Source organism: Pseudorca crassidens, chromosome 11 (assembly GCF_039906515.1).
Source record: "Pseudorca crassidens isolate mPseCra1 chromosome 11, mPseCra1.hap1, whole genome shotgun sequence".
NCBI lineage: Eukaryota > Metazoa > Chordata > Mammalia > Artiodactyla > Delphinidae > Pseudorca > Pseudorca crassidens.
The window spans coordinates 2,225,144-2,239,112 of NC_090306.1; the positions used below are offsets into that span (position 1 = coordinate 2,225,144).

The 13,969-nt window shown below is 37.7% G+C and overlaps 1 protein-coding gene across 17 annotated transcripts in view; it reads right to left on the reverse strand.

Annotated features, from left to right (window-relative positions):
• Positions 1 to 13,969, reverse strand: part of ERC1 (ELKS/RAB6-interacting/CAST family member 1) — a 399,699-nt gene that overhangs the window by 316,294 nt on the left and 69,436 nt on the right. Inside the window, exon 1 of one of the 17 annotated variants that reach the window (XM_067756045.1) lies at positions 4,563 to 4,611. The exons of the other annotated variants lie outside the window; for them this stretch is intronic. The gene's annotated coding sequence lies outside the window, so the exon portion shown is untranslated. Of the gene's footprint in view, positions 1 to 4,562; positions 4,612 to 13,969 lie in introns of those variants that run through there. 17 annotated transcript variants of the gene reach the window in all.

Sequence of the window (13,969 nt, forward strand, 5' to 3'; positions counted from 1 at the left end):
ACACGCTGCAACATGGATGGACACTATGCCAAATGAAATAAGCCCGTCACAAAAGACAAATATTACACGAGTCCACTTACATGAGGGTCCCTAGAGCAGTCTACCTCACAGAGACAGGAAGCACAAGAGTGGTTGCCAGGGGCTGGGGAGACGGGAGACGGGGAGTGATTGTTTGATGGGTGCAGAGATTCAGTTTTACAGGATGAAAAGAGTTGTGGAGATGGATGGTGGTGATTGTTGCAAAACAATATGAATGTACCTTATGAACTGTACACCTGAAAATTGGTTAAGATGGTAAATTTAACACGGTGAATGTAAGCTGTATTTTACAACAATTTTAAACACTGGGGAAAAAATAAGCCTGCCATAGAATTCCAATGTGTTGATATTAAATAATTTACTTATAACTATTGATAAATATTTAGTTTGGTTCTCATTTTCCACTATTATAACGGGCACCTTCACATGTATATTTCTGCACATCTATCCAAATTTTTCCTGGAGATAAATTCTGAAAGGTGAAATTCCTGGATCAGAGGGTATGCAGTTATGATTTTAATACACACAACAAATTACCTCTAAAAGGGTCTGTACAGATTTAAACTTCCACCAAATGATGTCTGAGCACTTTCCTATACCTTTGACAATTGGGTATTTTCTTTCTTCTCTTTCTTTTTTGGGCTTTTCCTTGATTACAAGTAAGACTGAATATCTATTCACATATCTACAGGTGCTTTGTATTCCTTCCTTTGTGACTCATCTGTCCTTGTTCTTTGTTCATTTTGTTTTGGGGACATTTAACCTTTCTCCTAATCCACTTTAATATCTTTTTATATTTGGAAAACAACCTTTTGCCTGCTGTGCATGTTACAAATATATTTCCAAATCTGTCATTTTTCTTTTAACATAGTTTATGGCAACTTAAATAGAGAATTTTTTTAGTGCAAAGATAAGAACCTCTTCTTTTATAGTTTCTGGTTTTGGTATTATGCTTAGCAAGTAGTGAACTTTCAATTATGGCAGTCTTCAAACTCTCGAAAAGCACTGGCTTTTTCTTACGAAAAATAAATTTACAATAAAATTATCAGGTATTTGAATTCATGAATATGATTCTTTAAAGAAATTTAACTACCCGCATCATGCTGCAAAGATTCTCAACAGTTGCTGGAGTTCAAAATCCTTAATAAAAAGATGTGTCAAAATGCTAATTCTCTGAAGCCTATAATCAACCCCCAGTTTCATTCTTTACCTTTGGAAGTCAAAAAATCCAAATAAATCCTGAGCAAGTTTATCCCACAGGGAAATATCAGAAGTTAAATTCAACAGTGAAACTGATTTCTAGGTACAACCGTCCCTCCTTTTCTGGACGCTCATCACCAAATTCATTCAAATCAAGAGAAACAGATGTTGACGACAGCTAACAGTCTCACATACACTTTAGCACTTGTGATGATACTAGTATGGCAAGCACTGTTTTGGTGAAGAAAGAAAATACAACGACTAATGTGCCCTGCTTCTCCAGCTCTGCTTGCACTCATTTTACTAGAATATAGAATTAAAATGATGCTCTGACTGGTAGCCGAGAAAGCTACACAGCAATTTTCTCCGTCGTAATGGGAATCAGCACCCCTTCTTTAGGCTACATTCAAGCTAGATTCACTTTATAAAAATTCCTGCCAACTCCCTTGGGAGAAGAAAGAAGCAGCAGGCAATAAGCCAGCCTGCCCTTTCTCTAGCACATTCGTACTGAAGATAAAGTGAGCATATCCGCACATATCACAGACATTTACCATGATCGACCAAAAACAGACATGCTGAATTTAGTAGGACGATCTCAGTTGTCAGATATTAGGAAAATTTCTATTTGGGAATTCTGCTCATGACACTCTCCAAAATGATCTCACACTTCTCACATTCCAAATTGTACACCAACACTCACTAGTCTACTTCTGCTCACTCTAACACTCAGCTTGAGCTGGAAGACTGGAAAAATAACAGCTTAAAATTTAGTTCAAGGATTGTGCTAAAATTACACCAAGCTGTATCTCAATGAAATGGCAGGATGTTGTGAACAACAATAATGAAAATTCTTAAATCTCTGATAGGGTTTATGATCTTTTTTTTAGAAAAGTACATCTCAAAAACAACAAAAGATCACAACAATGCTTCATATATTTTAGACAAATATCAGAAGCTCTTCTGAGGCAAAACTTCCATTAGTTTCTCTGAAGAGAACGCTTTGATCCAGTTTATCCTGATTTCTAAAATGACAGAACCTTGGAGTCTAGAGCTATTTTTAGTTACAGAAAAAGAATATTATGGATACATGAAAATGGTCATCATCACAAACATTATACTGCATCCCAGAGAGTTCAATGCACTATTTGTCAAGATAACCATTAGAAAAAATACCAGTACTGCATCCTATTATGTTAAATTAAGACCGATTTTTTTCCTGAAACATGTAAATACATACATTGAGTAAACTTTACCAATGCAAAATGCAAAAGAGTTTATAATAATTCTTACTAACATCACCCAAGTCGATCCTCAGGCCCTGTGATGTTCTGATCTGTGCTGTACCGTATGTGTCCCTAAGAAGAGCACTTACCAGCCCAATCTGCAATTTATTTCTTTGTATCTGTCTTCAAGAAAAACTTTCTAGAACTTGGGACTTTCATCCTTTTACTCAGGGGCACGGCACAGTGTTTGGTATAATAAGTGCTCAATAAATTTTTGATGAAAGACTGACAAAAACAAATTGTCACGCATTATTTTGAAAGTAAATGGCTACTAGATAGTAGATGCAAATCAAGTCCCTGGAAAATTATATCTTTCCCCTATAACAGAGAGAATTACTCTCATTCTGTAACAATTAGTTCCCTACCAGCTAACACAAAAAAAATTCTATCTCAAATACAAACTGGCCAAAATACTAAATGCAATCCTAATTTTTAAAAAAATGTTAATTATACACTCTGGATTTATTTGTGTTTGATCTGAAGTGAAGAGAAGCATTTTCAAATAATAAACTGTCAACAAGTATCTTTTATACTTTTAATACTATACAACATACACAAAAAGTGTAGGATAGAGTTCTTGTCCAAAAACAGAGCGTACAAAGTGGTAAAACTTAATAGCTCTATACACACTCACACACCAGCACTACACCTTATTATAAATTTAAATTAAGAATATTCAAGAAGGAGAAATGGGACATATAAAAGCACTTATTATATATGCAACATACTCAAATGAAGTCTAGATTCTATAAGATCACTACGATTTGGATTCATGAATCTTTAATATGAAAAGAAAGTATTCTAATTTCTATCATTTTAGAAGAAGCTCAAAGTTTTTTAATGAGTCTGAATCTCCAAGACTGAGACAAAGGAAGAGCCTCTAAGGTAATTCATTTCATCTGATCATTCGTCTAGTATTCTTTCCGTTGATTCTTTCAGTTGATGACAAGGATTTATTTTCTGTGCAGCAAAGCACACTGTAAACTCTCAAATATTAAACCAAAACCAAGTTCTCAGACTGATCTAAACACAAGCAAGAGACATACTGCAATGCAAGAAACAACCACACCAGAATTCAAATGGATAGATTAAATTGTTTAAATGAATGCTACTTTGAGCTTATTCTCCTCTAAAAAAGATGTCAGAGTCAAGAAAATGAACAAGCAATTATTCCAGATTCCTAGCAGTTACTCTCTGCTACTGAATCCAGGAGAGAAAAAAGAACATCTGCCTTTATGCCAGCATAACCCAGAAGAGAAATTAAAGAATAAATGAAAATACTATCAAAATGGGCAAGTCCCAAGGTCATTAATACATTCTATTATTGTGGGCTCATAAAGACAACTCAAGTGACAATAAACTGATTTTAGTACAAGTTCTAGAAATGCCAAATAGCTTTCAGTTACCCAAACTCCCATACCATTTACTTACCCCTTAGCCTCTACTTAAAGAGTATCCTCTACCCGTTCCCTCACTTTCACTCCCAGCTAAATCCTACCTGTCCTTTCATCCTTAGATCAGGCATTATCTCCTCTAGAAAGCCTGTCTGACTCTCAAACTGAACAAAAGGCAAAAATAGAGAGGAAGGAATGGGTGGAGGAAGAAAAGTATAGAAAGAAGAAAAGATAATATCCCAAACCAGATATTACAATAGTAAAAATATCACACTAAGCAATGTCAGGGTTGAAGACGTCATTCCATTAAAAAATAACATCAAAATAAAAATTTTTTTTAACCTTAAAAGTAAAATCAACCAGCAGAGGGATCCTATAGTAACCATTTCCATAGTGTTTACTTGAGAATGCTCAGTACTAACAAAGCAATGGCAGAATTAAATACAAGGGACCATAAAGGTACTGTTCAGTCTAGCAGCATTTTAAGTATCAAGCTCACTTCTTTCTTCATGCTCTACAACCCAAAAGTTTCAAGCACCTGCAACAGACGTCAATGAGGCTAACAAAATTCCCAGATTTAGTCCCTGAAATACTAGTATATAAATCAAGAAGAAATAAGGGTAAAGAAAGAAGAGTTAAGAGATACCAATCAGCTGTGAACATGTGAAGAGCTAACCCTGGCAATGCTGCAACTCGGAGTGGATTCAGCTGAATAAACACACACTGGAGGCAGCAGCTTGGCTGTTGGGGGCGGGGGGCAGTCCCTGCTGACATTCAGCTGCAGCACATGGCATAAAGCTAACAGGGGCTAATGTCTGTGTCTCACAGAGCTATGTCAACACTGAAGTCACTGTGTGCCCAAAGCTTTCCAGAAGCTATAGAATTCCCTTCTCCTTTTTTTCCCCTCCTTTTCCTCCAGAGAAAGAGAAGAGGCAAGGAAGACTGATATTGAGTGAGAGTACAAAGAGATCATGACCTTACAGTCTTACAGAAAAGCACTCGTGTACACTGCCATTGTTTAAGATGCTTTCACACACACTATCACTAAACTGTGTTAAACTGAAATGAAGCCCACCAAAATTATTTACATAAATAATTCTGTCTTGAGGAGAAAATAGCATAGAACATATACAAAGAACATCAGCTAACCAGAATAAACCAACCAAATTACTCACATTTTTTTTCAAGACTTACATCTTTAATAATGGGCTTTCTTGTAAAAATCAAATCTACACTAGGCAACTGATAGACTACAATAGTCCACTGTTATATTTTGTTCTAGAGATACTAAGACCAAGTGCAGTAAGACAAGAGAAGGAAATCAAAGGTATAAGAATTAGAAAACAAGAAACAGTCATTATACAGGATGAAAACTCAGAAGAAATTACAGACAAAATATCTGTATCATTAAGAGTCCAGCAAGGGACTTCCCTGGTGGTCCAGTGGTTAGGAATCCACCTTCTAATGCAGAGGATGCGGGTTCTGCATCCCACATGCCACGGGGCAACTCAGCACGTGCTACAACTACAGAACCCACCAGAGCCCACATGCTCTGGAGCCCGTGCACCGCAACGAAAGATCCTGCATGCCGCGAGGAATATCCCGTGTGCAGCAACTAAGACCTGACACAGCCAAAAATAAAATAAATAAATAAATAAATATTTTTTTAAAAAGAGTTTAGCAAGCCTGGCGCATATAAGATCAACACATAAAATTTAACTGCATTTCTCTACAAGGAACAAATCTTTAAAAAGTGTAATTAAAAAGAGAGAGAAAGAGAATCTTGATAAATAAAACCAAAGAAGCATCTGGGGATAAAATAACAATAAAAAGTCAAACTATTATGGAGAAAATCATAATTGTTTCGAAAGCAAAACACCAAGGTATAAATATATTTTTTTTGTATACAATCCCTTAAATTTTCCATGGCAACCATCAAATAAGGCATATCTAAGACTCTTTTGCACATGCTTCTGTAAAAATGTTAAGTAGATAAAAGAAATCTTTAAAAATTAATAAAATTTTTTTGAAAATCAATTTAGGTACTAAACAGACAATACAAAAGATTGTTTCATGTTTTAGCAGCATGTTGAGAGGAAATAAAACCATATGGTATCTTCATGGGGTATTTAAAAGGAAAATACATTTGTTTTCTTGACTCTCACCAATTTTATCACATAAACTCCAGTAAATACATGTGTTACCATTATTTTCATTTATCTCCTATATCCATATTTACTCATCACGTTATATTTTCAATTTGAATACTTAGGTCTATGACCACAAAATCTTTCACTTCACTTCAGCTGGCTGCATACTTTTAGGGGAAAGTTAAACATGCACTTACCCTATGACCCAGCGATTCCACTTCTAGATATTTCCGCAAGAGAAATAAAAACATGGCCACCAACACATCTGTATAAAAATGTTTACAACCGCTTTATTCATAAGAGCCAAAACTGGAAACAACCCCATCAACAGGAGAATGGATAAACTGATTATGCAATATCCATGCAATGAAAACTACTCAATATTAGGGTGACTAAGGATACATGCAACAACACGAATAAACTTAAAAAAAAATAGTACGCCGAGCAAAAGAAGCCAAACACAACAGAGTACAGACTATATGGTTCCATGTATAGGAGGTTCTAGAGCAGGCAAAACTAATCTAAAGTGAAAGGAATTAGAACACCATCTATGTGTTGAGGGCAGGGAAAATACTGATTGGGAAGGAGCTCAAGGGGACCTTATGGGATGATGGAAATGTTCTATATCTTCATAAGACTGCATTATATGACTACTGGCATTTGTCAAAACTCATGGAACTACGATACTGAAGATCCATGTATTTTGCTGTATGTAAACTATACTCCAACAAAAAATAAATATATTAGGACTTCCCTGGTGGTGCAGTGGTTGAGGGTCTGCCTGCCGATGCAGGGGACACGGGTTCGTGCCCCGGTCCGGGAAGATCCCACGTGCCGCGGAGCGGCTACGCCCGTGAGCCACGGCCGCTGAGCCTGCGCGTCCGGAGCCTGTGCTCCGCAACGGGAGAGGCCACAGCAGTGAGAGGCCCACGTACCGCAAAAAAAATAAATAAATAAAAAATAAAAATAAATTTAAAATAAATTAATTAATTAAAACAGAAAAAAGTAACAGGTATAGGTCTGAAAAGGGAAAAGTAAATAAATATTCAAGAAAACTTCTTAACAAGTAGGAATGACTTCACTTAAAAGAAAGGATAATTTAGTTGATTTTTAAGAACACTTCCAGTTCCAACATGTATTATGCTCTATCACCTAATTCAATTGTAACCCTGCATTCTTAAAAAGGTTAGAGAAGAAAGCAGAAGCTGGGGGCTACAGAGACTCATTCAAATATACAACAACGCATGGAAATCACCATTAACAATTTGCCTTATTTGCTTCAAATCTCTCTCTCTCTCCCCCACCCCTCACTGTTGCTTATTTAAAATTCACATAAGTGATGTCATCTGTTCTTGATTGTCTCTGCAAATTGCTTATGTTACTCACATAATGTGCCTGAGAATGTAAACTGGTATAGCCACTATGGGAAACAGTAATGGAGGTTCCTCAAAAAATTAAAAATAGAACTGCCATTAGATCTAGCAATTCCACTTCTGAGATTTTATCCAAAGAAAACAAAAATACTAACTCAAAAAGATATCTGCACCCCCATGTTCACTGCAGCATTATTTATAATACCCAAGATACGTTAACAACCTAAGTGTCCATCAATGGATGAATGGATAAAGAAAATGTGGTGTGTATATCTATACACATATGTGTATATATTATTATTCAGCCATTAAAAAAAAAATAAGATCTTACCATTTCGGGGGGGGGGGCGGACCACAAGCTCACAGATAGAGAACAGATTGGTGGTTGCCAGAGGTGGGAGACAGGGAGTGGGTGAAATGGGTAAAGGGAGTCAAAAGGTACAAACTTCCAGTTATAAAAATAAATAAGTCCTGGGAACATAATGTACAGCATGGTGACTATAGTTAATAACACTGTATTACATATTTGAAAGTTGCTAAAAGAGTAGATCTTAAAAGTTCTCATCCCCCAAAAAAGTTCTTTGTAACTATGTGTGGTGATGGATGTTAACCAGACCCAGTGTGTTGATCATTTTGTACTGTAACCCAACAGCAAAATATTGAAACTAATATAAGGTTATATGTCAACAGTACTTCAATTTTTTAAAAACGTGTTTGAGATTTATCCACGCTGATATACATAACTCTAATTCATTCACTTTTATGAACTGTATAATACAGGTTTCACAATTCCTTATCCAATATTCTAAAATCCAAAGAGCTTTAAAAAGACTAAATTTTTCTCCAAGCTTAATGGAAAAACCTGACTCAACTGCTACGAGGCTATTTACCATTTATTTATCCAATTTAATATGAATATTCCTATGTTTTGCTACAGATTTAATATGTTTGATTACTGGGTATTGTCCAGATTCCAATGGGAGCATTACACAATATGCAGTTTATATACTGGATTACCTTTCAAAATCTAAGTATTTTGGAGGAAAGGACTGTGTACTCATATTCCATTTTGTGAATAAATATCAACTTATCCACTCACCTACTGAGGAACAGTTAGATGTTTTTCCACTTTTTTCACTGTTACAACAAGCACATGTACATCTACCTGTCTCCTTGTGCACATGTGCAAAAGTTTCTCTCAAGGAGACACACAGGAATGAAACTGCCCGGTAGTAGAGCATGTCTTCAACCTTACTGATCGTGTAAACGTACCTTTTTCAATTTACTATAAACAAGATGCATGACACAGATGATAAAAGGGAGCAGATATCCAGCCTGTAACTTTCATATCTACAGAATCATTAATCATACAACACTTTCCATCAATCATAAAACCACTTTCCTAGAAGGAAATTTTTGGTGGAAATGGATTGGGCTGCTACTTAAAAAAAAAAAAAGCTAAATGATTGTGCATTCAATTCCATCCATAAGGAATAAAGACAGAGTGTTTTCAAAGAAAGTGGTTACTTATGAAGCTACTTTAATTAGCAGAGCCCTAGTATCACTGTAAGGCATGAGAATATTTTTTAAAAAGAAAAACTTCTACCCATAGGATCTTTTCTCTCTGAAAGAAGGAATTAGAGAAGAAACAGAAAAGATTGGAAAGAACCCTAATTTCTCTCTGCTCACCCTACTTCCTGAAATGGCATCTTTCCCTGAGAATCCCCACAAAATAAAACTACTTTAATCTCAGTACCAAAATTTTGATGTCAAAGAGTCCTATAAAAATGATGTTAGAGATAAGGACACTGAAAATCTGAAAACAACAATAATCAACAGTTTCAAGAATTTCCTTTCTATCCCTTTCATATTTATTATATTTATTGGAAAAATAAATAAGCAGACTTCTTTTTTCTATCAGGTATCTGAGAAACAAAAAAGTAATACAGGGATACCTGATTCATTACTAATGTTTAAAATATTTTTAAACTAAATTTATGAATTGGGATAGATGCTTATATAATTCTTTTTTTCTCACAGCTTTTAAGAACACATTCTTTGATCCCCATATTATAAGGAAAATTGGCTTTTTAAATAAAGCTACTTGCTTAACCCAAGGTACCTAAACAAAAACAAGAAAACTTAAATGAGAGGTTCACAAAGGAACATCTGATGATGTTAATGAACCTAAAATATTTCATATTTCTAATACAGACTTAAGCAAAAGAAAATATGAATCCCAACGTATAGACAAGTGCCACAAAAACACAAAACCTACAGGAACACAAGAACAGCACTTTATCCTAGGTGGAAAAACGAACCCCTAGCCTACTTCAATACCAGAAGAATGATAAGATTCTGAGAGGGCTCTGGCTACCTTGGGAGTTCTCTCCACCAAGAACAAGAACTAGTAATTAACATGAAAGAGTCCATTTCAGACAATTCTGCCCACAAAGGAGGCAGTGCTGTTGAAAAATAAACTTAACCAAACATTGGAGAACAGAAAAAAAATACTGAAGTATAATCCCTCACTGACGGAAGAAAGATCTTTAGTTAGTAGCAGGTATTATGCTCCCTGACAGAGACACAGTGGCAGGTGGGTATAATAAACATGGTCTGTCTCCACATAAAGGTAGATAAGACAGATAACGGTGGATAAGAGAGTCATTAATCCCAACAGCAACAAAAATACACAATTATAACTGCAAACAGGGATAAAAGCTATAAATCAAGGTAGCAACAGATGAGAAGATCTGGGGGCTGGGTGAGATCTGAAGAATGAGTTAACGTCCACTAACTGTTTAAAGACACAACACTTCTACTGTGAGGAGAAGACTACTTAGGTGAAGACCCTCAAGAAGGAGGGGGCAAAGCACATTTGAGGGATTAAGGATCCTGAGCACCAAGGAAGTGTGACAAGAGTTTTAATGGACTTTAAGGGCAACAGGAAGCCCTGGAAAAGTTTTGAGCAGAGTATGATCATCTCTACCATCATCACTAATAGTGATGCCAGGCACATATTACCACATTTAATTCTTAGAACAAGTACATGAGGTAAGAATTATATAACCATTTTACAGATGAGGAAACTAAGGTTTGGAAAGACTTAGCAGCCTGCCAAGCTCACATAACTAGTGAGTGGTGGAGCCAGGATTCAAACATCACATGGGCACTTTCAAAAGCTCAGACTGGGCTTCCCTGGTGGCGCAGTGGTTGAGAGTCCGCCTGCCGATGCAGGGGACACGGGTTCGTGCCCCGGTCCGGGAAGATCCCACATGCCGCGGAGCGGCTGGGCCCGTGAGCCATGGCCGCTGAGCCTGCACGTCCGGAGCCTGTGCTCCGCAACGGGAGAGGCCACGGCAGTGAGAGGCCTGCATACCGCAAAAAAACAAAACCCAGACTGGCTGCAATGAGGCTGCACATGAGGGGGAAAGAGAAAGACTGGGGGAAACTGGGAGACCACTGCAATAATGTCAGCCAACAGCGACATGACCAAACTATGACAGTGGCTGTGGGGTGGGAAAACGGATGGCTTCGAGAAATACTTCAGAGAAAAAAGACCACCAGGATTTGACTGGCAGGGTGGGAAATGAGGGAGTGAAGCAATCAAGGAAAATTCTGAAGTTTCTGACTTAAACACCATGGACAAGGTGGTGGCACCATAAACAAAAATGGGAAAAAATAAGGAAGGACCAGAATTGAGGGGAAATCTTGAGCTGAAAGGAATGTGCTTTTGAGATGCTGAGAACAGGTTTGAGGGAGCAACTGGGCATGTGGGTCTGGAGCTTAGAGGAATGATATGAGCTAAAGATGTAAGTGTGGAAGCTCTCGTACACAGATGTTAACTGAGGCCAAGGTAGTGAATGAGCCTCCCTAGGAAAAGAAAACACAGCAAGAGGAGATAGTCCTAGGACTGATTCCACATTAGATGGCAGGCAGAGGAGCAAGGGGAGCAGTCAGAGAAGTGGGCAGAAATCAGGAAAGCAGTGTCACAGAAACGGAAAGAAGTTGGTGAGGACCCTCCCTCTACGGGGAGAGCACAGGCCAAAAAAATCTGGCTCTGGGTTCAATGCCTGGTTCCCTCAGGATGACGTCAGTGAAGTGAACGAAACACGCTGAGCCTGAATTTATTAATCTATACTATGAACATTATGAAGTTTAATCTACAGGGTTAGTATAATAATTAGCAGTAAGACAGAACACCTATCGCACTGTAAATGATCAATAAATAGCAGCTACTGTTGTTGCTGCTGTTTGTAAAATCAAAAGGTTTGGTTAGTGGCTTACTGAACCCAGCCCTGGGAAGCCCTAGGGGTTCTAAAGAACATCTTCAGGGAATGCCTGGCAGGGCCACACTGGGGCATCTGGGCTCCCCAGTCCTGCCTCAATCAGAACAGCTTTGCCCTCTTTTTCATTTTACTTCTTAAAATAAGTTTTAGGGACTTGCCTGGTGGCACAGTGGCTGGGAATCCACCTGCCAATGCAGGGGACACGGGCTCGAGCCCTGGTCCGGGAGATCCCACATGCCGCAGAGCAACTAAGCCTGTGCGCCACAACTACTGAGCCTGCGCTCTAGAGCCCACACGCCCAGAGCCTGTGCTCCACAACAAGAGAGCCCACCGCAATGGCCCCACACCGCTCGCCGCAACTAGAGAAAGCCTGTGCACAGCAACGAAGACCCAACACAGCCAAAAATAAATAAATTTTTAAAAATAAGTTTTATTTTCATATCTGAATAATATTCATTTGAAAAAAGGGGTCTGCAGCTTAAAGTGCTTTTCAAAAAGCAATGACTGGATCATCTCAATAGTCCCTTCAATTCATTTGGATTACAGCTCGTAATTCTTTTTTTTTTTTCTTTTTTTGAATGTTTGAAGTTTATTTTATTTATTTTTTTACACAGCAGGTTCTTATTAGTTATCTATTTTATACATATTAGCGTATATATGTCAATCCCAATCTCCCAGTTCATCCCACCGCCACCCACCCCCCCGCCACTTTCCCCCCTTGGTGCCCATACGTTTGTTCTCTACATCTGTGTCTCTATTTCTGCCCTGCAAACCAGTTCATCTGTACCATTTACAGCTCGTAATTCTTCACCAAAGTAAAACATGTGAGAAATAAGGACAAAACAATACACTTGATAACATAATCCCTAACAAGAACCTTATTATTTAATTAGAATAATGGTTATAAATCAATTAGCTCTGTTTATCTACTGAAAATTGTACTAGGGTCAGTGCCATTACTGCCATTGAAGCACCACAGCCCTATAATCAGCAATTTTTTGTTTGTTTGCTTAAGATTATAACCCCATGAGCAGTGAAGAAAGGAGTTAAGCAGCATTAAAATCACAAAGGGCTTTCTTTTTTCATGAAGAATAAAGCTGGTTAGTGTGCTCAAATTACTTGTTTTCTTTTTGAAAGCCCTGCATGAAGAAAACCAATTAGTAAAGAATCAAAATATCTCACCAGCCTTTTCTCATTGAAATCAGTACCTCTAAAAACTTTCTTTTAATATCCTTTTCTTATGCTATTGATTGTAACGAATCACTTTCCACGTCATCATTGTGTGTGGTCCTCTTGCGATAATCATCCCACACTCTCCAGTTTAGTCTATTGAGCAATCACCATTCTGGGGCAGCTGAAAATTCTCAGGGACACTAGCTTGAATCTCTATGGCACAGATGTCCTAATACTTCATTTTAAAATGGGGCAAAGGTTTTACAGAGCCTTGCTGATCTTCTGTCCCAGACACTGGCTGTCGTTTTCATCTAGGACATAATCAAAAATGTACTGTATTTTAAAAAGTGTACTGTATAAGTTTTGTAACTACAACTTTAGAATTTATACTCTTAAATACTAAGTCAGTTCTCTTAAATGACAGAATTTCCTCCTATTTAACTGCTGGAAATTTTAAGCAATTAAATAGGAGCTGACGGTGGATCAATAGCTGTCTTCATTCTAACAGCTCACCCAATAATGAGGAACATGAGAACTGCATCTGGAAGATTTGGTGTGAAAGGAAATGACTTCTGAAAGGCTGACTGATTTATTTGTGCTGATACTGGCACAGACTGTCCTACTTTAGGCAGGATGGTTAGGGAAGGTCTCTTTGAAGAAGTACCATTTAAGCGGACACCTGAGGCAGCCAGCATATAAGAAGAGTGGGGTAAGAATGTCTGGCAGCACATAAGAATGGCAAATATATATATATGTATATGTGTATATGTATGTGTGTATATATATATATTTGAAGGAAATTTTTTTCAATGCCCAATTGGCCATTAATACAAATTGCAAGCCTGTTATAATCAAATCAATGTAGTCCTGGAAAAAGAATATCAACAAAGAGATCAATGGAACAAATCTCACAATAATTAAGCACTTAAGAAAGAAAAAGGAGGGCTTCCCTGGTGGTGTAGTGGTTGAGAGTCCGCCTGCTGATGCAGGGGACACGGGTTCGTGTCCCGATCCGGGAAGATCCGTGGCTGAGCCCGTGAGCCATGGCCGCTGAGCCTGTGCAGCCGG